At 44.9% G+C, this 27,297-nt stretch overlaps 1 long non-coding RNA gene across 1 annotated transcript; it reads right to left on the bottom strand.

Moving 5' to 3' along the window:
- Positions 1-3,725: 3,725 nt before the first annotated feature.
- LOC134517984 (uncharacterized) lies at positions 3,726-11,279 on the bottom strand. Its single transcript, XR_010071803.1, has 4 exons — positions 11,154-11,279; positions 7,528-7,706; positions 3,920-4,102; positions 3,726-3,817 (listed from the first exon to the last, which is right to left on the bottom strand). It is a non-coding gene; the product is annotated as an uncharacterized LOC134517984 (long non-coding RNA).
- Positions 11,280-27,297: the final 16,018 nt, after the last annotated feature.

The following is a 27,297-nucleotide window of genomic DNA, read 5'->3' as shown; positions in this document are numbered from 1 at the left end:
GCCACGTCCTCAGCGCCTGCTGTCCTCACTGCAGACAGAACAGTCAGACCAGGACACTGTGGAAGATTTTTAAGCACCATCAGAGTAACAAGAGACTCACAGTCCTAGGTTGGCCTTTGCCCTGAACCAGAGAGTTTTCTTTTTCTGTTGACTGGTATCAGAAATGAAAATTAACAACAACCCATGAACACAAGCACATTAAAGCTATGCAGCTACTATGAATACACAGGGACAGGGTCATCTCAGCACAGATGGCTGCTCTGAGTATTTCTAGCACTGTTGCTAACTAACCGTACCAGTTGGGGCCACGGCAGCCCCCTATATCCCCCAGCCATGTGTCCGCAGGTAGTCTTCAGAGAGAAAAGCATGTCGGCAGCCTGCTGACAGCCTGCCCGGTCTTCATGACAGCAAATAAACTGCCTAAACTTCATAGCAGTGTTGTGCCAAGCTGCCAGCTGTACTCAGCTCAGTTCTGGGCACACCAGGGACCCTGTTCCAACTGTGCCCATCCTGCCAGGTTGGCATCAGAGCAGGGAGCAAGTCTGGTTCGGAGAGTGGCCCTGAGTACCCAATGCAGGCAGCACAGACTCAGCTGTCTTCCCAGGGAGGAAAACTGGCTTTTAGAGTCCCTTACAAAAAAACAAAACAAAACACCACACCAAAACATCTCTTTATTCAAAAGTGGGAGAGGCTCGTGGCCAAAAATTCACATTTTGCAGTGTTTCAGAGAGGTCTAGAAATTCCAGCCTAGTTGGCACAAGTCCCATGGGTTTCAGGGCAGCTATGATTTCATTCTCTAACTTACGCTGCCGAAAGCACTGGCTTATGAAAGGTGAACAGCTTCTAAGAAACAGGCTAGAGCCAGACCTGACCTTCCTTATCGCTGTTTCCCAGGGCTTTTAGTGCTAGTGTCAGGCGACTAGCTAGTAACGAAAAGGTTCCACAGTAGCAGCAGAGTCCCAAGGATAGCTTGAGGCAAAAGCTCCAACCTGTCTCCTAGGATAGCCCCGTCTGGGGTGCACAATATCACAGTAAGACTGCCCATAAGATGCTTTATAGGGAAGGAGTTGAACTACACCTCTTTTACTGAGCTCTTCACCTTTGTGACAATCCTCTTGGATAGTGAGTTTCAAAGAACTAGTTATCCTCCATCCAAAATAGCATTGTCATTTCTCCGCATGGTAAATAACAGCAAATTAATGATGTCAAATGAAAGAGCAATTCTTCTGTTGTTTCAAGGACCTGAGCTGTACAAGGGAAAAAAACCTGTTGCTAACAAATCCGTTGTTCTGAATCTCCCCAACCTGCAAGGGTTTGAATACTGGAATAAGTGCCACCTGGCTCTGGGATTCTGCTTCCACCAGCAGCCCCAGGTCTGTCTGCCCTCACCCTCCGCTGCCCGCCCACCCACCCTTAGGGGAGTGATTTGGTCTAGAGCCTGCTGTGTTGGCTCCAAACCAAGGCAAGCTGGGCTCTATTCCCAGACCTCCTTCTGCTTCGTGATGCTGTGCAGCTCAGATCCCTTCTCTGAGCCTCAATGTCCCCATTCTGTAACAAAAGAGCGAGCCATTGGTTTATTTTTGAAAACCGCAGGTAAGCAATGCAACAGTTTGGGACCATCCAAACTGCTGCTCTGTGTGCAATGGCTCACGAGGTGATGAGAACTGGGCTCTAGCTACCTCCAGCTCTGGTTTTGGAAGCAAATGCCCTCGTTGCTGAAGTTGCGCAAGTCCAAATCTCCTTCCTCCTGCACTCCTGCCTGTTTTTCCATGGTGCCTGTGAAAATTACAATTTTGTCATTTGAAAACAAAAGTGCTTAGCTAGCAAGAAAGAATCCATAAAGGCGGCAATGGAAGCTGTCACATCTGTACTGTCTGAACACCATCTGTCTCCCAAGTTTACTCTGAAAGAAATAAAATCCCATCCAGTTCTCTTGCTATATATCAGTAAAATGCTTAGCAGTGGCACTTGGAGAAGGAATGAACACATTTCAATTAGACAATGGCATCATAAAACACCAGCTCAGTAAATAAAAACCTGGAGGTTAACATTTGTAGAGATTAAGCAGTCTGTTAAGTAAAGTTTACTATAGAGTGTTAGGGTTTTTGTAATACATACTTACATATACGCAGCATTCAAAACAGGCTCCTTGGCTTACTTTTCAGATTGTTATTTTTGCTTTAAGCATATGTGACTGCCTCTCGAGAGTCACCTGAGATCCAGAGACTGGTTTGGAACTGGAGACACCTGCAGAAACAGGTGTATCACTTTTGGTAGAGAAGTGAAGGACAGCAGAGTGGTGGAGAGGGAAAGCAGAATCACAGAATGGTTTGGGTTGGAAGGGACCTTTAAAGATCAAGCAGGCATATCTTATCTTTTCTTAAGGGGCTGGTGGCAAATGCTGGAAACAGGAGGTAACTGCTGCGAGTGACCTAGTTACCGTTCAGAAAAACTTAATTCCCAGGTTAGATGGAACTGAATGCTGGGATAACACCTTGCTGAGAGCCCTGAAGCGTATGCATCACCACTAATTTCCAAGACTCTGTAACCACTATGGTTATGAGGTTATAACTTCTTGCTTTCCCCTCTGTAAATCTCAAAAAAGCCTCACAGATATTTGATTCTGGAAGGATGGAGCAACACCTGTATCCACCACAAGCCTAAGCTGAGAGAAGGATCCACTGTTTCTTGTCTGCTTTCGCAGGCAGCCTTTGCATCCAAAGCACAGTAAACCTGGGCAGCCTTCAACTGCTTCCAAATTCAGATAAATGTTTTTGATCAAGTTAAAGCAGTACAAATACTTAAGAAAGGCTTCTCTTGCAGAGGGCTCCTGGGGTAGCAGGTCCCTGTGTGCACAGGCAGGTCTCACAGTGCTTTTCAGAGGAGTGGTGTCCTCTGTCTGCTTCAAGAAGCGGCTGCTCAGAGCTGCCTTCACTGTGACCCTCTATTGACTTTATGAACAAGACTTGGGACAGAATTTGTTTAAAGCACCTCAGGAATCTTTAGTGCGAAAGTCACCAGCACACTCACATTGCAGTGAATTGGGCCTCACAAACAACCGAAAACATTGCTCCCATCTTATCTATGGGGAAATGAGTCTCAGACAAAGGCAGTCGGTGGCAATGTACCTTCCACTGCACTTCAGTAACAACAGGACCAGATCCACCTGGTGCACATATTCCAAAGAGCTGCTGAAAGCCGCTGGCTGCCGAAATGCCCCAGTACTACAGCACTCCTGCTCCTGTGCTGCCGGTTCTCCTTCCTTGTCACTTTTCCCCCCTGCTTCAGCATCATTTCCCCCCTGCCCCCCATGAGCTGGGAGATTATCTCAATTATTCCAGCTGTTGTGCTACACCACTCTGAACATAATCAAAGCTAACAAAGCACGCTTCACTGGCTCCATTGTCATCTGGCACCGAAAGCTGAAGATCCTAAATGAACAGTGCTTAAGCTCGTGTCATACTGCAGGGAGCTCGGCAGGGGATGGTGGGGGAAGGGGGGAAGAAAAAAGAAATAAAGCTGTAGATTTTACACAGCTGGGTTTTTTTATTATCATTAGAAAATTTGAGAGAAGTATTGATGGGATGGGATGGGACGAAGCTGTGATTCTGGGGTTGCATCAGTCTTGATATCCTTTTGAAATGCAGCCGCCTTAGACAAATCTCCCCAGGAATACCTCGGATTATGAATGCAGATTTACCTGAAAATGTGTTTATACAAGGTCCTGGGTATACCTGTAAATTCATTCACTTACGCAAGATGCAGTCTTCCACTTTAAATACCATGATTAACACAGCGGCATCTTTAAGGCATCCATCTGAAACAAAATGAAAGGGAAAAGAAAGAAAAGACAGTAAAGTAGAGCCCACATTATACATACTTCCAGCTCATTTACCTAAGCAGACAACTTCAGACTCACCAGCACCAGGGTGGATGATAAATGAGGGCTGTAGCCTTAGGCAAAAAGTCCATCTGCTCACTCTGCTCCACCCAAGCTTGCAGCAGTCAGTGCACAACGGTGCTCCAGGGGGAAAAGAGGAACGGAAATAATTTGCCCAAAAGTTGGTAGAAAGGGGACTGACACTATATCCTAATCCAGTACCTAAATGGTGAAAAGAATCACTGGTTAAGCAGGAACAGCAGCTGAAGACGTTCTCTGTGCTGGGACTTGCCCTAGCCCTGCCCATACCCCTGGGCATACCCCTGTGAGCCTCTGCCAGTGGATTACAGGTGTGTGGGCACAGTCCACTGCTACATTTTTGGCTGCTAAGTCTTGTTGCAAAAAGCTAAGAAGACACCACAGGCCCATGAATGGCACTCCCTTTCCATGGTTGTTTTTTCAGGTGCTAATGGGGTCCACTTCACACCAGCTGAGAGCAGGTCTCTAAGCGAGACACTCTAAAAGGCTGGCATCTTGGGGACCCTAAGGCCATCTCCAAGGAGTAAGAGCAACAATTTTCAAAACACAAATGATCAAAACTCTTCACATCATGGCCCCCACTCACACACACTTCTAAGATGCTTAGTCCTTTTAAAAAATTAATAGTGACATTCTGAGATCCACTCCCAGATGCTGGAAAGGCCGGAGATTTTGCAAGTTTTCATGCGATGCCATTTCAGCAGGCTGAGAAGCATTTCTTGGCTTCTCAGTTTATGTGAACTACAACAAACTATTCTCCATTATCGTCTTCTAGTATTGCACCCAGGGATGTACATTTCAGGGGCATTGAGAGCTTCATGGCAAGCATGGAATAATCTCCCAAAATCTAGGCTCATGTTGCCGAGAACAAAACAAGAGACCCCTTGTGTGTTGTAGAGCTATGGAACACAACTGAAGAGGCCAATCTCCACCTCATACGGAGCACCATTAAACAAATGCACAGCAAGTTTTGTGGCAAATTCATACACCCCGCTGCAAGACATCATGCAAAAGGTGGTACCCGCACGTGCGTGCAGAGCTCTCTAACACCCAGTACCTGAGGTGTTAATACAGCAGAGCAGAAACAAGGTAATCTCTGAAATGAGGACAGTGCTCCAAGAACAGATCGATCCAGGGTTGCCCTTCACTTCCCAGTTGCTGACAGACAGCAAATTGATCACGGTGTCGTTTGAATTTCTCTCCTGACAATTCAGGCCAGGAGCTCTGTAAATGCACAATCCACGCCTGGCACTCGCTTGCTAGGTACTGAACAACGATAAAACCTTTGGAGCAAGCTGTTTCTCCTCCAGTCGGTTAACGTTTGTATCCAGCTGAACTCCTGGGGTGATAAGTACAGCAGACCTCCTCCTCTGAGGCAGATAAGTAAAACATACCGGAAAGAAAAGTACAGGGTATTGGCACATCTCTCCTAAAGGGACTGTCAGCAGCTGAGTGCCGCCGTCCCTGTGGACGCGAGGAAGGAGAAGGGTGCTTTTTCCAGGGAGCCTTTGCTCTCTCTCTGCCTTCCTCAGAGAAGGAAGATTCATTCCTCCTTCCCCCTGGCTTGGTGTGCATAGAGCCATGCCCTGACACAGGCCACAGCAGCCTCTTTGCTAATTCTCAAAGTGCCACCTACAGTTTGTGCGAGTGCATGTGTATGAGCGCACACATTCATAGGCAGAGATGGAGACATGCTATAAATGTGTGTGTGTGTGTATATATATATATTTATGAGTACTGAGACAGGATCAAACCAGCTGCTAGCTCACACATGAGAGGATAGAAGTAAGCCTGGAAATGCTTCTGTTCTGGGGAGCAGGTCCTCTGCCTACAGGGAAAATTGGGCATTGAGCACACAAACTCTGCAGGAGCACAAGCCTTGCAGGGAATGAAATAGGGTCGTTCTGGCTGCACCTCATACACTTTGTGAGCGGTCCTCCGTCCCCAGCTCAGAAGAAAAGCCACAAGCACAGTAAAAGGCTCTGGTATCTATTTTCCTCCCTGATCAAATATGCCAGCGGATCTGGCAGTACCAGCTCCCCAGAGGTGCCACGAAAATGATGGTAAGTGGGAGCAAGTGCTAGAGTGGAGCAGTGCGGTGCCTTCAATAGTCGCAGTGATTTAGTAACCTCCACCACACCCCCATCCCACCACCCCCCAGCAAAAGGGCCCTGAACAGTGGAGAAGCTTTTTTAGACAGTAAGAAGGCAAAAAGGGCAAAGAAATTAATGCAACAGCTGAGAGGCTTGGGATTTAATCAGAGCTGGCTTTCTACTGCTTGCTTGCTCTCTTCATTTACTTTCAAGGGAAAATATCCATGCCTATAGAAAATATAGAAGGTTTTTTTTTAAAAAAAAAACTATTCCCTGCTCCCTCTGTCCCTCTGCATGACTGAAATAGAAAAAAAAGGTGGTGTTGGTTTTGTTTTGTTCTGTTTTTAAATAATTTTCCTGCAGAGATTTTTAAAAGAAAAAAAAGAGAACTTCTCTGGTCATATGTTGTCCTATAGCAGTCAGGTTAGCTGGGGACCTCACAAAAGCCATCCCTAGATCCACAGGAAAAACAATGTCCAAACACTCTCAGGTAGAGGCTATCATTGGAGATTTCCCTCCCTCGCCTGGATATTTCTACAGCTCTGTGCAATGGCTCAGTCTTTTCCTTGGGGTTTCATCCCACCCATAGAAGGCTGTGGTGAACCGACGCCGTCAGTGGATTGCACTGACCAGATTTCAATCAGCGTATGTGCAGACCTCAAACAAGCCCCCCCATGTTTGCTGAAGAGCCTGATCCTGGCAGGAAAAACCACCATCAGGCTGGAGCAGATGTTTGCAGGAGAAGACCCTGGCGAGGCTTGAGTGCTCTGCTCTGGAGCTATACAGCCTTTCTGCTCCCTGCTCCAACCAACCCCAAAGAACACAACAACACATTCTGTTTGGGCATGGGCACGTTTGAAAATGATTATTTACAACGATTTCACCCAGACTGACAAGAAAACAGGAGAAGAGAATGGTTTTTAAATGCACCCTGTGGCTAAAAGCCCGAAAGCAGCTGGCCTCTGGCCAGGCTATGAGAATGAACAATGATATTTTGGGGCAGAGGCGGCGGTGAGCCCAGCTTCTTCTTGCTATTATTTGACTTTTTAAAATGTACTTCAATGGAGAGGTTAACTAATTGGATGTCTTTCAGTTTGACTCTTAGCTTTGGCTCCTGATATAGTAGATATACAAACAGCACATTCCCAATACCCCCTTCAGTCATCAGTCATTCGTCTCACTCATCAATTTGTTTCTATTTTTCTCTTTTTAAAAATGTTTCTTTGCTGTAAGTTTAAGCCTTTTGTGGGAAAGAGAAGACGGAAGCAACTTTTCTTCCTTTCTGTTCAGGAGAAACACTTTTATTCTGCATGTTAACTGATTTCTTGGCTTTTGAAGAGTAACAAAGTGTTAAAAAGTCAAAATCAAAGATGAAATATTGAGGCTGTCCTGACTCCTTGTTTCTTTTCCAAACCTGCCATCAACCATTTGGGATTTTAATTTCTGTTCTAAAACACCAAGCCAGAAAATAATTTACAAATCTTCAAAACTCCCACAGAAACGTGAAAAACTCACACTTCACCATCTGGACAACTACTGTGTCTGCTCCAGCTCATGATTGTTGGGGGTCAGACCCCAGTCTCCTCACCAGTGAGGGCAGGAGCCAGCTCCATTCCGCAGGTGACGGGACCACACTGACTCCTCCAGTGGAAAGTCCAGTTCCCACAGGGCAGGTGGCTGCGGTGCCATGAAACCTGCCAACAAAGGACACAATGTCACTGAAGGCTGATGCAACACTACCAGGAATGGCATGGAAAGCTCCTTCAAGGTGGGCCTGGCAGGATATGGGATTGGGCAAGCATTTAAATGTCTGCTTCTGGGATAGACTTTCAGCGCTTTTGAACAATACCAGAACAGGCTTTTAATTATTATTATTTTTTTAATCTGCAGGGGGTCACTTACCTTTGACAGGCACACTACTCTCGTGGTCTTTTTCTGCTAGAGAGTGACATTTGGTGGGAGTGGAGAGAAGGAAATTGGAAATGCAAAAGCAAAAATTTGACCACAATACTCTCACTTTTCAAAAACCCAAAATACATGCGTGCATGAGTGAGCGGGCTAGATGGGAGTTTGAATCCTAGCTGTAGGTAGACTCACCCAGAAATGTCCTTATCTGTACCCTTCCTTCTTCCTTCCATATACTTCTGTTAATTTGCAGCCTCACAAATACCCGACGGGTCAATAGGAGCCCCAGAGAAAAGGGGGAGCTCTTGGTCAGGGAATTGGCTGAGGATGGTCCCGCAGACTCACAGCCACACACTTGTCTGAAGAAACCTGCTCCTGTCAGGTTTCAGAAGCTAAGCCAGCCTGTCCTGGGAGGTGCCGCAGAGGAAGACAACCATGTGTAGCTGAAGGTCTCTGTATTTAACCACAAATAGATGGGGAGAATTTGCTCAGTCTGCTTGTTGCTGCAGGGCTGAAAGGCAAAATGACAGAAAAACTATCCTGTGGCAAGCCTAGCTGCCCTCTTCCTAAGGAAAACACGGCTTTGGCAATCATGCTGCAATCCTGAACCCTTCTGCTGAAGCCTGTGCCTTGTTTCAACCGAGTCTGTTGGAGTGGTAGAGAACTGGAGGGTAAGGCAGTTCCTATGGATTTTCTGAAAACAGGTACCTGGGAACAAGAGACCACAAAAGCCCTTCGAACAGGGGACAGATTGCAGAGATGTCAGAAACAGGACACTGAGAGGGCCAGAGAGTCCAACAAGACAAAGAGCTAGAGCTGGATCTTTTTTTCTTATAGATGACAGTCAGCCAGCCATGGAAAACAAGCCCATAGGAAATTAGACTTCATCAATTCTAACTCTCATGCAGGGACTCCTAACGTGTTACTCTTTAGGACAGGACTGAGACACCCCAGCAAAACAGCAAATTCAGTGGACGACATGGTAGGCTGAAGCTCAGGAATAAGGTATGGGACCATTGCAACAGCTTGATCAAAAGGAAAACCATGGTCCAGTGGCTTTCTTTAGCAGAGATTAATCTCTCAACCTGCCCCGCTTGTGGAAATGGCTCTCTGTATGCCCACGTCAGAGCAGCTGGCAGGATTGGGACCTTCTCCCTTGCCTTGTAAGACACTCACCGAACATGTCCTGGAGAGCTGTGCAGATAAACAATGCATGAAAATGTATGTGTGAAGTGTGCAAGACTGAATACACAGGGAGAGAAGAAAGGAGAACATGAGAACCCAGACATCTAAGAAAGAAGGAGGAAAAATGATCAGGCGAAGCAGTGAGATGAGAGAGAGTTGTTATTAGAGGCAAGAAGTGAAAAGAGGCAAATTAAACACCAGTTCAAACCAGAGTAAAAATAGCACAGGAGGAAGAGGAAAAAGAAAACACCTGCAAAGGAACAAAACTCATGTTTTTCAGGAGGTGCTATCACACTCACACAGCTGCTCAGACAGCTCTGCAGGGCAGTGCACCCTGAAATTAACTGCAGGGCAGTGGGGTGTCCCAGGGAACGGCCCTGGCTGTAGCCCACCCTGCCCAACATCCACGCTCTCCTGGTGGGCCAAGTGAGATAACAAACTTGGGGAATGCTGCTGGGTCACTGCACCTGGTTATTTGCATCAATATCAAACAGTCACTGCACAAGAGACTTAGCTCTTTGTATGCTTTTTGAGACACCTGCATCTCCCCTCATCACAGAAGAAGATGGGGTCTGGGCCACTGGAGCTAAATACAGCTAAAAGCAGAAGTTAAATACAGATACGCAATTAATTGGTGCAGAATTCTTCACGTAGCAGTGTCAAGCAGGAGCACCTCTATTAAGATATCTCAGAAAGTTAAGACAGAGTCAAGGTCCATGTGTTTACATTTGATTTGCATCCTTGTCACAAAATTAAGGCTAGGAATGAGAACAAGATCAAAACTTCATCTTGGGACATGACCTCCCAGCTCTGCCCTGTGTCTAGCTGCATTCACAACAACAACCGGCATTAATCCCTGGGGACAGCAAAGAAAACCGAATGCAACGCAAAGCAGGAATTTATGTGTAAATAAGAACCATATGACACAGGGTGCAAAGCAATGACTGCACCACTGCAAAAATCACAGCTGATTACACGCATCTTGGAGTTGTCTCCCTAGTCCCTTCCCAAAGAGGCACGCTAAAATCAGCCAGGCTGCTAATAAAAGACGGGCGTGACGGCTGTCTGTGCTGCCCAAAATGTCTTGGTATTCTCTCCGATGTGTTCCGAGAGAAGAGGTGTCATTGCTCCAGACCAGTCAGCATCTGGGGTTGAAATGGGTGGGGTGAGAGCAGCCCCAGGGTAGGCAATACAAGGCAGCAGCCAGGGAGTGGGCTGGGAAGAAGACCCAAGGTGATTCTTTCCTTTGACTCCAGAGAGAGATGGAGAAGAAGGTCTCATTTCTGCCCCCCAGCACAGACCAGCATAAATGCAAAGCAAGTTCAGTGCCAAAGAGGCAGAGCATTTTCAGCCCTGAGCCTTCTGTGCCACCACTGCAGCACTGGGAGCCTCTCCTCCCAGCACTGAGCGAGGCTGGGTGCCTCATTCCAAAACCTTGTGCTTCCCTTCAAGAGTGCCCTCTTTATCCATCCTCCCTCTTGCCCTCTCTGCTATCATTTCTCACCATGATCCCTTTGGATCCATCAGAAGTAGCTTTGAAATGAAACCTGAGGGCATGCTTTGGCTTTACCCTTGTCCTGGGTGCATAAACTCAAAAGCAAGTGTCACCTATATGTATCCCAGGAATGCAGCCGGTACGTCTGGCTGACACGGAGCCATCCTTTAGCGTAAGGCACTGAAAGGGTAAAGGTGAGTCACAGCTCCATGCCTCTGTGCCTGCCCTGCTCAATCCTCATCCCCCACAGGATTAGTCCAATGGGCAGGGATGTCCCTAAGGGTTGAAGAAAGCTGTTGTGCTCCCTTTTCTGCCTCAGGCTTCCCTGCCTGCCCTTCGCCAGGTGACGCTGCAGTTCAGCTCCCTCTCTGCAAAATCAGGATTATTGAACCACTCTGCCCCAAGGCAGCATTGCAAGAATAAATGCATTAACAGTTGCATTAGGCACAAGAGTCAAGACAGATGGGATGAATATGACAGATTACCGCACATTTAATTTCTAATTTTCCCTCCTAGACCAGACTGAGTAACCTGACTTCACCAAAGTGCTACTCACGCTGACAGCCTCTGGAGAGTCAAAGAGCTCCAGCACAGACGCAAAGTCAGCCTCCCCTGAACACTCTTCTCGGGACCCGTGTGGAAAGACCAGCCCTGGCCACTCTTTGGTTCTGCCGTCACTTCAGTTACAGCGCTTCCCCACGTTTCCAGATACACACACGCTCGGTGAGCTGGAGATCTGAGCAGAATGAAATATCGAGGGAAAACAAAGTCATGCAATGCATATTTAGACGCAGTCATAAAAATACAATTCTTGCTTTGATGGTGTATTAACCTGATAATTTCCAGGTGTAAATACATGCTGTTCCAGCTAATCTTAGGTGAATCCAAATGTTAGTGCACCAGGTATTTGCTTTAACACGACCATAGGTCTTTGGGAAAAAGAGAAGCTGTGTTTGTGTGCCTGTGTGATAGACAAGTGAGTTGGATATATACGTGGGAGATGGAAACATCTACTACACATCTTTGTGTCAGGGTTTTAGAGCTATGGGCTTCTGAAAGAGTAACAGCTCTACTCCAAACGCGTCTTCCTCCCCTCCCTCCACTGCGGGCTGCGTTGCTGCCTTGCTTTGTGAGCTCTGTAACGTCGTCTTTACCGATTCAGCTAACAGTTAAGGAAGGTCGAGCTGACCTTGCCGTGCACACACTGTCTGGGTAGGGAGCCTACTGGGGCCCGTACACGTCTGGCTAATACAGCCTCCCCATGTGGTAAGCCTGCTCCTTGCCGGAGTTAATATTCACACCCACCCCGTGCAGGGGTTGCGAATACCCAAGGAACAATTAACCTGCCACAAATGCTTGTTTCATCATTTTTAATCCAAGGTGTTGACAGGGAAAATCATGTTTTTTCCTACTTGGCTTAGAACAAGAAGCAGTGAATTCTACAGATTTACTGACGAAATGCATCCTAAAAGAAATTCTCAAACAATGACCCCTCCAAACAGCCTCTCTCCACCCTCTGATTTTCATGCAGCGAGAAATTTCAATTTCTCATGACTTATACCTGCTTTTGTGAGGGAAATGCCCTTTTAAAACATGCCAGTGCCTCCTGACTGATGCAGCTGCCCTTGCACTTAGAAAGAAACAGTTAAAAGAAATACATTACATCTCACGACAGAGCCAGACCTGCTGTCTCAATTCCTTTGAGTCAATCAGCACATTGTTGCTGCTGTAAATCAAAGGCAATTCTGCAGTGCAACACCATTTTATTAAGCAGGTACTGCCCTGCAAAGGTAAATGCATATGCATATTAACTATAAGAATTTATTCAAAGTTCATAACCTCCCAGTGTTTTCTTTATAGTCCAAATATTCAATCACATTATTTTAACTGACATATCTTATATAAGTGAAGTGCCAAAGATGTATATGTATAGGCATATACTATAGACATGTAGATACATCACACATACATATTTATTTCACTGCATGAGATGATGGAATCATTGTTATATCTCCTGTAAGGCTGGATGCTGTTTTCTGTAGATCGTGATGACAACCTCTGTTGGAAAACTACAGGATATTAGCTTTGGATACTCTGAATACATTCTCAGCTTTTTAAGGAGCTACAAGAAAGCAACTTATATTCAAGTTAAAACTGTTCCTCGAGAAAAATGCATGTGCTGAATAATGTGATTTTTCAGGCCAGTGTACCTAAAGACTACGAAGCAGAGGAAATAAATGTGCAAAAGAAAAGACTGGAGAGCACGTTGGGAATATTTATATCATTAATTACCAGATAGGAACAAAATATTAGTGCATTTTGTTATCACTGTATGCTTTGATGTTGTATTGAAAATGAAACAAGGCTTACAATTGCAGAAGGTTTCTTCTACGAATTTGTCCACCGTGGTTCTTGCCCTTTAACTAGTAAAAAGGACACTCAGCAGCAGAAGCATGGCTTTACTGAAAAGCCAGAACATGGTTGAGACACCTTTTCTGATTTAAGATTCCAGGTGTTTTCAAAAACTAGGTCCAACCCAGCCACATCTCTCACTTTTCTGCAGCACAGGCATGTGGATGCATTATTTGAAGCTCCAGTATGTGCGCTCTGAGCATCAGGAACCACAGAAATACCTTGCAAAACCCAGCAGTAAGCACAAGGTGCCTTGCCCACCACGAAAGTGGGATCAACTGCTTCTTTCTTGATGCAACAGCCCAACCCACACTCCATGTGAACTGGGAACTTTATCGTCTACCAGATCCTTTATGCACTGACGAAGAGAAATAAGCACAGCTGTAGAAAAGCTGTGATTAAGACATGACTCTCAGAGCACCTTTCACTGCATAAAGCAGTGAAGTTCAACTATACAAGCCAAAGGCTTATGGCACAAAGAATAAAGCAAGGGTATTTGCCAGCTTTACCTTTAATCAGTGCCTCAGGTGCTGCACTGACTCCTTATACCTATCACGGGAAGCACAGGAATGCTGAAAACAGTCGGAGCTGAGCTAACAATAAATCTTTGTTACAGAGGCTGTCTAAGGCAATCGGCGAGTTTGTAAGTACTGACGTTCATATGTGTGTGGTCTGTGCAACTGCACTGATGCGTGCACATAACCAGTGAATTCCATGCTAGAGGTTTATATAGACATATATATATATTATATAAACACACAGACCCCAAAGATGCATTTTCCAGTATAACCCACGGCCATCCCATGTGACCTAGATAATTCAAGGGCGGGAAAGCTACATAACGTAGGATCTTTGCTGATAACAAAGTAATAATCCCCTTTCTGTGAGGAAATGACAGGTTTGAAATTGCCTTGTGTTCCCAGGCTTTAAACTTGGCAGCATGTCGGTTCTTGTAAATGTTTCACTCCGGAAGAGTCTGGCTATCCATTATTAGCAGCTAATTCACTGTCAAGCATGTGGGCAACAACATTTGGACACAAGCAACGAAGCACCAGCTGTTAGCCTGCTGCAACTCTCCACACGTTAAAGACCGGGGGACTTTCTGACATAGGAATTTATTTCATGTGTCGTGGGTAGCCCTTCTGGTGAGATCAGCAATTCAAATAATGTCTGGGCTTTGCAGAGAATCTCTTTTCCCTCTCTAAGGCAAAGTCCCGCTGTTCCCTCTCCCATAGACAGAGGGAAAGGAGGTTTATTTTACCGTACAGAAAACATGGTAAGAGGGGAAATGTGAATGCTCGAAATTCACATTAGCCAGAAAATCACTGTTGCATGGATTAAAAGTACACGTGTCTGCAACCTAGGCAATCTTCCTTGGTAGCCAACTTGAAGGGGGCATTCTGGTTGATGTTAATTTCTGATAAACATATAGTTCAATTCTTCCCTAATGCTGTCTCTCTCTTTTTTTTTTTTTTTTATAAACCAAGTAATTATCAGTAATGGACAATTAAAAATAGCTTCATAAATATCACCACGCTCTTAAACACAAAATGACTAAATTCATCGTACAGCTTATCTGCCACAAAAAGGTTCAGTCAGCTCTTCTATTTATAACAGTATCTCCCTTAACTAATTAGCAGCATTAGCATTCACAGGCTGTTCACCAGGAGAATCCAAAGACCCTCATCTCCTGGTCCGGCCCTGGATATCTTACATCATATTTCCATTAGCTCACGAGAACTTTCTACTACCTATGTCCTCAATAAGCCAAGATTCTCTCATCTCTTGACCACGTCCTTTTGTCACAGGTGATGTACTATTCTGCCACAATGTCACATTGGGATATACACATGGCATAACGCCACATGGCACCAAACTTCTGGCCAAACCCACGACTGCCACAAGTCCTCAGGCCTATTGGCTATATTATCTCCAATTCCTTTGCAGAGCTGTTCAGCAGCCATAGTATTACACCTTTGTCTACGTCTGAGTGACAGAGAGAAAAGAAAAACCTTTCCAGAGTAGACGGCGAAAAGCCAAATTACTCTGAATATTTGCCAAGAGCAGGAGGGATGCTTTGAAAAGAGGTTTTGATGCCAGATTGAAGAGAAGGAAGGGGGTGAGGAGGAATAGGTCCTAAAATACTTTCCTTTGCTGGGTTGTCTGCCCTCTAGGAAAAAACAGACGGAGGTTGCACTGGGAACCCAGCTCAGACTGCGAGGGAAAAAGTCATGGAGTGAGCGAGGTTGGCTGGGGGAAAGAGGAGAAACCATGTGGAGCTGGCAGCAGTGCGGTAGAGGAGAGATGGAAATCTCATTCCAGATCTGACACTCAGGGAACTGCAAAACCGTGCGTGGAATAGAAGTCAGGCAGCTCTTCAAGAAGAGGTTGGGAAATCCAGCAAAGATACAAGCTGTGCTGGTGGTTGCTTATAAAGACAGGGCCTCCGCGAAGAGGGCTGCTGGCATTTGCATTGCCAGGAAGTATGCAGAAAGCACTGCGCTGGGCTCAAACTATTTACATGGTGATTTTCCTGGCTTCAGGAAATGCTCAGGCTGTCCCTCTGAGAAGCCCATTTTGTATTTATAAGGCTTCATGAACTTGCAAAATCTCTCAAAAATTCTGATCCTTGCATAATTTCCCATGGTTTTTTTTTTTTTTTTCAAGTGCCTTTCCTCTCCATAAAAATGTGTTATTAACTTTCAAAATCTTACCGCATGACTGTTAAATTCACGGGAGGCTTCAGAGCATTGAGACTAAATGTTGGAAACTGGTCCATTGGAACCGAAGAAAGAAAATGTTCTGGGAAACAAGGGAGGGCAGGAGGACTATAATCATTCTGCATATAAAGAAAAGAAAGTTGAAATTGTTTAACTTAGCAATCTCACAGCCTTGCGTTCTTCACTCACAGGAGGAAGGTACAGCGAAGCCAGAGATCAAAAAGGGACGAGAAATAAGGTTTTGGCCTCATCCGAATCATTCCTCATACTGCAGACTGCAAATCCCATTCATTCTTGTTCCCAGGACGTGTTGTTTCATGGCCAATATTTAATCTGCAGCCAAACAAATACACTTAAGCATCCAGACTTTCCCCAGTATGTTGCTAGGTTCCTGGTGAACAGGTTTGTCACACATCACAAAATGCAGCTCACAAACCCGTTTCCCAGCCATCCCAGGTTTCAAAGATTTGTGTATGCCAAAAGCAGAACAAAGCATTCCCATTCCCTGTGTAATACAGACCAAAGGATACCAGTTGGCACATCTTGGATCAGTAAAATAATTCTGATTAGTACCAGTTTATCCTAAGGGAAGTCATACAGTTGTAAGAAAAAAAAAAATCATAAGCAATGGAGAATCTACTGTGTCTCTTGTCTGTCTGTTCTAGCACTAATTCCCTTCTTGCTGAACATTTGAACTCTGCCTTTAGATTCAATTTTTCTAGCTTTGGAAATGGTAGAAGTCCCCAGGTGAGATCCTCCAACTTTTGTGATAGGAAGGAGTTGAGACTAGCTGATTATAATAGCATTTCTAGCGCGAACATCTCTGCATCTCTGAAAATACTATGAACTTTGACAGGTTTTCAATGCGTTTGTCCACCCACAGGGCTGATGTCATCTCACTTGTTGAAGGAAACTATAACGGAGAGATTTCCTTTGGCTCGAGAGAGACGTCTGAGTAGTGGTGATGTCTGAGTAGTGGCAATGTCTGTCCTTCCACAGGCTTTTCAGCCAGCAGGGAATAGCCTGAGAATCCACGGGCTGTTATGTTCAATCAGTGGCCAGAAACAATTAGAGAGCTTGGCTGGGTGTTTTTTTCAGCCTGCCTTGCTCAGACAGCCCAGCTATCGCTGGTGGTAAGAGCCAGAACTGCCTCTTTCCAAGATACATTATTAAAAAACATCCTCTCTTCTCCTGCCACAAGGTTATCGCTGTCTGTGAGCAGGATGACAAGTCAGACCTACTGACATGGAGGGGATGGGAGCACTAATAAAGTCCGGATCACTCAAATGAGCCCGTCTCCAGCTGCTCCACCGCTGTCCACAGCATACAGCTCGCCACATCAGACACAGCCCTGTTCCCAAAACCTTCTCCCCTTGCTGCATGTTTTCCTCCTGTACAATATCTTCCCCGTGGAGGAGCACCCCCTGACCGAAAGAGCTCCGATGCCATGTGTGTGTGTGTGTCTGTCTGCAACATTCAGTCCCTTGCCTGTCACCTGTTGCACTGGGTGTTTTGCGTACTCCTACGTCTCAAGACAGACTCCAGCCTTCATCCCCACACTGGATCCCATTGTGCTGCCCTGCAATTAGACTTTGTCACCCATGTTAAAAATGGCAATATTGGGGCATCTCGCTTTTTGTCACATTACTTATGGAACAGAGGAGAAACCCCAGCACTGACCTGCCCCTTGGTCATGCCACCAGTCCTGGCCCCATGCTGCCAGGAGCCCTGCTGGAAGGCGCATTCCTCAGGTCCCTCCGGTGCCACGCAGCTCGTTTGTCCAGCCTTGTTTGGGAGGGAAGGGAAGAAAGCGGGGAGGTCTGATTTTGACTCTTCCTACCTGCAGCTTGGAAATGTAAGAGCTGTAAAACTAATCAGTGCTTTAAATCAATTGGCAAAGTTTCCCTCTGTCGGAGTCACAGCCACTCAGATAAATGTGGAATAGGCATTAGAAAAAGATGGATGTGGCAGGTCCGATTAATCCAGGTGCTTTTCTTGAGGAACGATAATTGGAGTTGAGCATGGCTATACGTATAAAATCAAATTTAATCAGTAAATGCACTGCCTCCAAACTTACTGCCAACCCACCCTCACGTTTATCTGGGGCTACTGCTATAACTTCATTGAAATTGGAGTTTTCATCCTGAAAATTTCTTCCTTCACCTTTGATGACATTTTAATCCTTTCCTTTGCAGAATGCAGATTTTCACTCTAAGAAGTAGAGCTGCACGCTAATGTGCCTGGTCTTGTCGAGGGGCAAAAAAGGTCAGCGAACTTCACCTCACCTGTGGCCGCAAGGCTCTGCTAATCCACAGCTTAGAAAGAGCAAACAGCAGCGTAATGACTGACTGTCAGCTGGGGCTGCGAACAGGAAAATTTAGCTGAATATTCAAAGCAGAGGAACTGACTACACCAGCTCAAGGAGCAGCCCTGTGAGCTGACAACTGCAGTTGGCCTTTGTCTCCAGTAGCCTTCTCTGTTACAGTAGATCCTATATGGCTCGTTAGTACTGCAGCACATAGGCCTAAGTGTAATTGCAGTAATTACTTATTTCAACTATCCCAATGGTGAGCGCCTGAGCACCATCCCCTTGGACAGAGGAGCCCTGAAATGCATCCCGCTCTTGTGATAACACGGAAGATCATCAGAGATTCTCCGAGTGGTTGTGAGGCCACTTCAAGTCACTCGGTACTACCTTGTTATTTGTTTACCTGACGTATGAGCTCGTGTGGGTTAACAAGCAGCCTGCTGGCACACCAAGTCCATGCAACCCCAACTGCGCTCCAAGAAAAGGATAAATCCAGCAAAGCAGAGCTCAAACCTTCCTGGCCAACAGTTGGTGGCTGTCACTTGACTCTAGCTCCCGGATCTCCTAGAAGTCCCTTGGCATCCCAACCTACCTGGTTTGACCCCATATATAGTTTCTGATCTCCAGCCAGGCACTGGCTAATGACCTGGATGGCCTCCCTGCAATCAAGAGGGCTTGATCCAATACCCACAGAAAAAGGAGCTATGCAAAAAGCTACCGTCAAGGAGCTGGTCCCACACATTGCTATGAGTGTTATCCTTGCTTTTGGATCAGGCAAATGAAGTGAGGAGGCCTGGGAGGAGATAAAACAATCATATAGGAGGCCTTGAAAAATATCCATACACTTATATTTGTAAGTCTATAATTCTGCATAAAATTATGGGAAAAAATACGTTAATGAATATATATACATTCCTCTTTACATAACGGTCATGTACTCTTTACTGTATGATACCCTGCTCTTTCTGTCCACACAGAAGTACATTAAGGTTTGCATACTGCATATTTTACTCAATGTATTTCACAGCAACATTTTTGCAGATTTTGATGTTTTTTTGAGGATTTTTGAGGTTTGTCTGAGAACGGGCTGCTGTGGTGTGACCCCGAGTCCTGGGATCTGTTAGCGTTCTGGAAGGAAGCCAATCCTACCATTTTCTGTCTAGGCATTTCCTCTGGGTTTGCATCTCTGTTCTTTTGGGGTGATTTGTAATTAATTTGTAATTTATTGCTTTATGAGGAGGTTTGCAAGTATTCTTTTCATAACAAGATGGGCAAAAGCCAACTCTGGGGTAATAGCTCAGGAATCTCCTTGTATTTGTATTGGGGAGAAATTTGCTACTGGTGTTTCTTGGATGATTAAGCACTCAATTTACAGGCAATTCTTGTTCATAAATATTAAATGACCATCCAAATAACAAACTTCCCAGTGATGATTTGCTTTTTATTTTAAATAAGCCATTGACTCTTATACCAATAAATCTCATCCAGTGTCTTAAGAAAACAAATAAAACCCTCTTACCTCACAAAAAGTGTCCTCAAAGGATTTATCTGGGTCTCTTTTACTGTCTCCTGAAGTTTAATTGCTCTCTTCTGCGGGAGCTGTTTAACTTGGCTCCATTCAGGAGGACTTCTGAGTCAGCTGTTCCTAACTCAAAACACAGCTGATCTCCTTTACCACCAAGTAACCTGGCTGGTATCGTCAGTAGGGATGTTTTAGACTCTCCATGAGACTTTTCTAATTGTTACCTGCCAAGGAAAATGCTTATACATGTGCACATATATGCTTAAACATGTACAAGCTGCTCCTCTCAGCTTGAACGAAGCACTAACTGACGCCCATGGCTAAGCAACAGGGAGGAGGGAGATGGATACAGTGGGAAAAATTAATAATGGGGATGGCTGGGGCAGTTTGCCTAGTAATTTCCCTAAGAAAACAGGACAAATGCCGGCACAGGCCTGGAAAGTGAGAACCAGGCTCCTGGCTTGTCAATCAGGAGCTGCATTACAGGGGAATTAATGGAGTTTGGTCATGCATTCCTACAGATGTGGTGTTACAGAGGGTGTGGAAAGAAAACTGTGCATACGTTATACACAGGCACTGGATTTTGGTTTAGCCCAGCTGTTTAAACTCAGCCTTCTTTATTCTATGACAAGGCTCGGAGCAGCATCCCAGGCTCCATCCCTCCTCTGTGGGCTCTGTGGCTATGAGGGCTTGGCACAAATACTTAACAAGCCAAGAGTTTGTCTCCAAATGGATAAAACATTTTTGCAAATAGGGAAAGCAGCCACTACTTAGGGGGATAAGATACATATGATGAGGATCACCAGTCCTGGTGATGCCAGGCACACATGCTCATTGGCCAGGATCCAAGCAAGATGCCTCTTTTTTTCTCCTCTATCTTGTTGCCTTTTCAAGTAGGCTGTTCTTGAGTGCTTGTAGAGTGAGTAAGGCCATAGGGGAAAAAAAAAAAAAAAAGAAATCCATGCCCCGACAGCTCCTGAACATTTGCCAGTGATCTTCAGCTTCTGAGATTTGCTGATCTCCAGCCATCTCCCAGTGGAGATGAGGAATATGATGGGAAATACAAGATCGATAGCAAAAAAATCCCTGTCTTTCGTCCCCTTTGTGCCTCACCTAGGACTAATTGGTCACTTGAGGGATTTCTAGGACCTGTGGACCAAAGTTTAATGACCACCACCCTAGGCTCATATCTCTTCTCCCAGGTCTCTGTGAAACCTTTTTATGCCCCTCTGCTTTTTACAATATTTTTCAGCTTTGTGCAATGTCAGACTTCATGTTTGTCTGACTGCTAGCTATAGGGAAGGGATGATTCTCCACTCTCTTTCTCCCTTTCATTGAAGTAAGTTGCTGATCTAAGCTATCCATGTTCATTGGCCAGCCATCCAAGAACTTTTTCTGTATTTCACGAGTCACTCTTAATTTCTGTTAGCATTTGTGGAGGCAGATTTAGAAAAAAAACAAAACAAAACAAACCCTACTATTAACTTCTAGAACAGCAACTGTTCAAGTGATATTTTTATTATTTTAACATAATTGGTTTCAAATCTCACCATAGGTGAAATCAAAATAATCTGATGTAGTCCCTTCCCACTAGGGAAGAGCCCAAGAGCTGCTGCTGTTACACTGCTTTTTTGGAGCATGTTCCAGAGACCCTGGGGCCTGCTCCTCCTCTCTGCCTGACCTGCAGCAGCTGGCACATGGGATGATGGAGCACGTCCTACTCTTTCTCATTTTGAAAAGCTGCCTATTAAAAGCATGTGGACAGGGCTCCAGGAAAGAAATGTTACATATGACAGGCAATGGGTGGCACTCCCAAATGAAAAGTTCATGAAAACAGACAGAATTTTCCACGCATAAAAACTTTTTTGCCATGGAACATGGGAGCAGTTCTGCAGCAGGTACAGCAGGATGGTGACTGCCCTGTAGCTTGGTAGGACACACTGACGTAACACAGCCCTACCACTGCTTTGATACAGGAAGAACTTGATCCAAGCTAGCATTTCTATCCTTAATCAGAAATAATATCTCTTCTAGGAACTTCCCTTACCCACCCAACCAAGATATAAAAATCCAACCTAGATAGGGAGACTAAACATTTTTTCCCAGGGCTTACAATATTCACAGCACCATTTCCTTGTTTCGTTACAAATTGCGCTGTATAATAACGCTAAGGATCAAACCACAAAATCTGCATTTCCCCTTAAGCAAATTGCATTGCGATTCAGGGGTGGAAAGCAGAGGAGAGCTGGCAGCACTAGATGGCTGCACAACTTCCTGATGCTTCTGCTCGGGGCTGCAAAGCGTTTAGTGCTGGCTGCGTTGAAAGACATTAACTTGCGCTGACAACGCTCTACTTGGGGTGAAACGCTGGAAGTCTCTGCCCTCCAAAGCACTTTAACACTAGAGGTATCCTCTATCATCTGCACCCAGGGTAACTTCTTTATCAGGTGCTTCAGGGTCTGGGTAAACTATGCGAGAGGAGAGGTGGTGACCATGCCCGAGTCCGGAGTCACATCCCACATCAGGGAAACCACGCTGCAGCGAGGATGCGCTTCATGGAAATGCTATGGCCAGTCGGATGGAAAATGTTACTTTGGCTGGTTACGTTTTCTTTAAAAAGACTGTCCTGCTCTAACCTCTGCCCATCTCCAGCCCTCTCTGCAGGCAGACGGCTCTCGCCCTCACCGCTATCAGGCAGAAGCAGCTGGTCCCAGACAGCCTGGGGACCCCTGCTCCCCACTGAGCCCTGGGATATCAGACCTGCATTATGCTGTCTGCCTGGCGCGGCTGGAAATTAAACTGCCCCTGCTAATAGCTGATAGCTTTTCAACAGACACTCTGAGAGCTGATTTTGGCAACACACTTAACGTTGCACCTCTTTGAAGAAGGTCTGTCTTTTATCCCCTACGAGAGGATTGTTCTGGATGTGGTTGGTGCCAGAGGCGTAATCTCACCTCCCTGCACTGGGCATACGGCCGTGCTTCAATACCAACGGGCGATGCTCGACTCAGTCCACTGCATCTGGAGTTTACAATGAATCCCTTAGGATTCAATTTATGGATTTAAATATAATAGAAACAAAAGCATCTGGTGACGGCACAAGCAGATCCTGCCAAACAGCTAATAGAAACTAGGCTAAATGTTACTGCTTTGGTTATTCGTACAAGCTGGTCCTGTCTGTGAGGCAGCTCAGCCACAGCAGGTGATACAGCAGCACCACTTGATACTGCCTTTAACTTTTTAACCTGAACTATAACTGGAAAAAAAATAATCAAAGGAAGGAAGGACGGGCTCGAATGATGTATGTCCAGATGATAAAGCTCATCACAGAAGGTAACAGGCATTTCTCTCTGTCAAAACGCCTGTCTGTTTAGATGGAAGAAATTCCTAAAACTACACATAATAGCGTTGCTGAAAGACTCCCCAAAAGCCATTAAAAGCAGCTGAAATTCTACATGATACTTGGAGCTCAGAGCTCAGCTTCTTCAGAACCACTTTGCAGAGCCTCTTGTCTATTAATGGCTGGAGATGCTGCATAGCTCTTCTCTCTCTTTTTTTTTTTTCTTTTAAATACATTAACAAAATCCCTGCCTTCCTGGATGAACGATGGGATGCCTGTGACTACGGCAAGAAACATGCACCCTGGTAAGACATACTTGTAACATGGAGGTCTAGAGGTACCCATCATATACTGAAGGGCCATGTAAACCTGCTCAGTATCACAAAGGGCTTCCAGTGGAGAGGTGAGCTCTTGTGGTTTGGCCCAATCTCTCCTAGAAATCATGCTAAGACTGAGAGAAAATCTCATACAAACCCTGAAATTAATCTCTGAAGTTCACTTAAAACAACTAAATTACCTGTGTCTAAATAAGAACACTTGAAATGGTATAGCATTATAATCCTCCCTCAACTTGAGAATATATATTCATCTTTCCAAGATCTACAAATCAGTTCTCCAAGGGTGCTGTCCCCGTCTTTCATCTTAAACTGCTGGAGAACACAGAATATTTATTTTCTATTTTAAAAAAACCCCATATTTTAGAAAGGGAGACCCACAGTATAAATACTTTTGCTTTTTTTTCCTTCAAATCTGAAACAAAATTCTCCTGGGCTCAAGAAATCTTCTCCAGGATTCATTTAATTGTAAACCTGGACTTGTACAACCCTTATTAATTCCACAGTGGTAAAGGATATGTGATTATACCATCTTTATTTGATTATATTAGTTTGCTCTTCAATGCCATAATGCTTAGCCATTATACAAATAGACAGAGATAAGTTATAATTAGCGACTTCAGGAATGTTCTGAAGATCACTTGTAATTGGCAACAACAATAAAAAAAAACCCTAATTCATTTAATTAGGCGTGTGATAGATATTACGACTTGTAAAATGTATCTAAGCTTATTGATAAGGAATAATTATTAAAAGTGGCTTCTGTTTACTAAAGGAGCAGTGGCAGATACACTATAAACACAGTGTTAGATCTACAAGTCTCTGATTAGGATGTGTATTGCCATTTTTGCTCTCTTTTATTCTGCTGTAGTGCTTCAAAGGCTCTATGGCATGACATTAGTGGTAGCACACTGGTTCTGCAAAGATTATGAGCTGCTCATACAAGCACTGATGGCAAATGAGCTTAAGATCATGACCAAAGGCGCTGTTTTCAGAACTGTGCCACAATAACACCTACATTCTGGAAAAATAAATTAATGTCTGAGGCCCTCAGAAGAGAGTTACTCCAAAATACCAGGTATGATGACCTGAGCGTTTCCATTTCAGGTTACTGAAAGATATTATCATTTGCACGAGGCCTGGAAATTGGTCTCACACTGTGCTTTTAATGACAAGGGAATATCATGATTTGGAAATCTAAGCAACTCATCAGGAGGCTGGGCTCTTAAATGATGTTTAAATTGAATGGTGGGTAAGATGTTCTCCAGAGCATCCTCTATCAGCTTTATGTTTTGAGTTTTGCCAATCTCAGGGTAAAAACTATAATTAATTTCTCCTTTTCAAACCTTTAAATTATAATTAAAGACAACATGCATAATAAGAAAGTTTTCTCTTGATATTACATGCAATGCCGGAGTTAATTATTATAATTTTAGCTCAGGGTTTTTATCACTCAGAATGTTAATCTCCCTATTACTCTGAGACATTGAGGAAAACTGGAAAAAAATCTGTAATTGGTTTTTTCCCCAAAAATGCTTCTGTGCACAACTTGAATGTAGCATGCATCTAATTTTAACCAAAATATTTAATTGGCAATGACTGCAAAATAAACGTTGTTCTTGTTCTCAAGGTTTTCTCCCTGTAAGAACTACTTTTGGTAATTAAAGAAAGGTGAAAGAATATTACACGCAAAATTGCGTACTCTCATTAGCCCGAATGTTGTACACATTCAGCTGGATGCTGCTTTGCTGGATTTTAGCCCTGGTGGCTCATCTCTACAAGAGTTAATGCTCCCTCCACAGCTTTGTGAAAGGGAAGAGTCGCGCCGAAGTCAGGGAGACTATCTGGGAGTCTCAAGTTAAACTTGAGTGAAACTAAAGTTTTCAAGTTTTGCAGGATCAGGGCCGTGGCTTCTCTCTGGGAGCCACTAAATCAGCGTAATGCTGCACCACACTTTTATTACCTGTGCTGTTTTCTATTGCTTTGAAAGCTGTTTGGTGGAGCGTTGTTAGCATCCTGGCAGAGGCTGCCTTACCAATGAAACGATTAAGTTTATTGTTACGCTCTCAAGCAGCTCAGGAGGGTTTGTAGTGCCACAGGCTGCCAACTGCTCTCCTGCTTTCAGCCGAGGTAGAGTTAACTTTCTTCGCAGCAGCTGGTATAGTGATATGTTTTGTATTAAGGATGAGAACAATTTTGATAGCACACTGATGGTTTTAGTTGTTGCTAAGCAGTCAAGGACTTTTTCAGCTTCCCATAGAAGGACAACTTCCTATAGAAAGGACGACTGACCCAAGCTGGCCCAAGGAATATTCCATACCATAAACACGATGGGCAGGGGGCAGGAATGAGCGATCACTGCTCAGGAATGGGCTGGGCATCAGCCTGTGCATCACTTGTTTTGTATATTCTTTCATCATTATTATTGTTGTTATTTTTTTTTCTCCTCCTTTATTCTGTCCTATTAAACTGTTTTTATCTCAACCCATGGATTTTACCTTTTTTGTCCTTGATTGTCTCTCCCATCCTACTGGGGAGGGGCAGAAGTGAGTGAGCGGCAGCGTGGTGTTTGCCTGCCTGCTGGGTTAAACCATGACAACTGCTTATTGTGGGACTGGATCGAAGGGCTTGGATTCAAATCCTGACTCTGTCATTAAGGTAATACATGTCCACAAACAGGCTCCTGAATGTAAACTGCCCAGCCTGCTGCCCTCTCTTCTCCTCCCACTCCCAGTATACAATCTGTATTTTGATCTAGCACTGAAGGTGGGACGGTAGGATGCGTTAAAGCGTCTGCAGCAGCTCAGTCTGGCCAACCCAGGTAATAGCAGTGACTCAAGAGAAGTAGCCCAGGTTTTGCCCTGTTAGCCACCCGAGGATGGGCTCCATGTCTCTGGAGATTTTTAGTGCCTTTTGTTCTGTATTTCCAGAGAGGTGACAGACACAGCTGCAATGCTGGTGGGGCTGGAGGGGAGGTCACAGAATCACAGAAACTTCAGAGTTGGAAGGGACCTCTAGAGATCATCTAGTCCAACTCCCCTGCTGAAGCAGGATTGCCCAGAGCACATCACTCAGGACTGTATCCAGGCAGGTCTTGAAAAGCTCCAGAGAAGGGGACTCCACAACCTCCCTGGGCAGCCTGTTCCAGTGCTCTGTCACCCTCACCGTAAAGAAGTTTTTCCGTGTATTTGAATGGAACTTCCTATGTTCTAACTTGTGCCCGTTGTCCCTCGTCCTGTCACTGGAAACCATTGAAAAGAGTCTGGCACCATCCTCCTTCAACCCACCCTTTAGATACTTACATGCCATAATAAGGTCTCCCCTCAGCCTCCTCCTCTTCTCCAGGCTAAACAGCCCACACATGGCCTGTGTGCAACAGTCTTTTTCCCCCCTCCAAGCCCATGCATCTTGCTAATTGACCTGAATTGGCTCTGCCTGCACCGGAGGAGCCGTGAGCATACGCTGATTCAGACTTGGCGCTGTGATAAGACATCCCCACAGCTCTGGTGAGCTGCGGGCTGACAGCTCAAACTCCTGTGAGCCAGCAAAGAGCAGGCAGAGGTACTCAGTGCTGCCAGCTGTGCCACATGTTGCTCCTGTGCTGTTGTCAAATCCAGTGGTGTTCGCAGAGAAAATTACAAAAGAACAGGACAGTCACAACCTGTCCTTGGAGGAACAGCTTGTTTCTCCAATGTCTTACACACATTATCATTCACAACCCAGGAACAAATCCCATCCATATGTGGGTTTTATTCTAGCACATAATATTTTTCAACATAGCTTTTTTTTTCTCTTTTTCAACATGAATACATCTTCGCCAGGAAAAAACACGGTTGCAGAATCTATGGTCCAAATTTCCACAGTAATGTGGGTCATGGGAAGGAAGTTATACTGCTGTGCAGTTTAAATTTACAACTTAGAGGTCTTTTTTTAAGTCCTTCACGTGCAGAAAAGGCAAAGCTTCTCCAGTCAGAGAGAGAAACTTTTGCTACCATCACGCTGGCCACATCACAAGCAGAAACAACTTAAATCTTCATGCATATTCAGATTTTGCAAAGTCTCC

The sequence above is a fragment of the Chroicocephalus ridibundus genome, chromosome 6, assembly GCF_963924245.1.
Source record: "Chroicocephalus ridibundus chromosome 6, bChrRid1.1, whole genome shotgun sequence".
NCBI lineage: Eukaryota > Metazoa > Chordata > Aves > Charadriiformes > Laridae > Chroicocephalus > Chroicocephalus ridibundus.
Note: the sequence above shows the minus strand (reverse complement) of the source record. Positions and strands in the feature narration are given on the sequence as shown.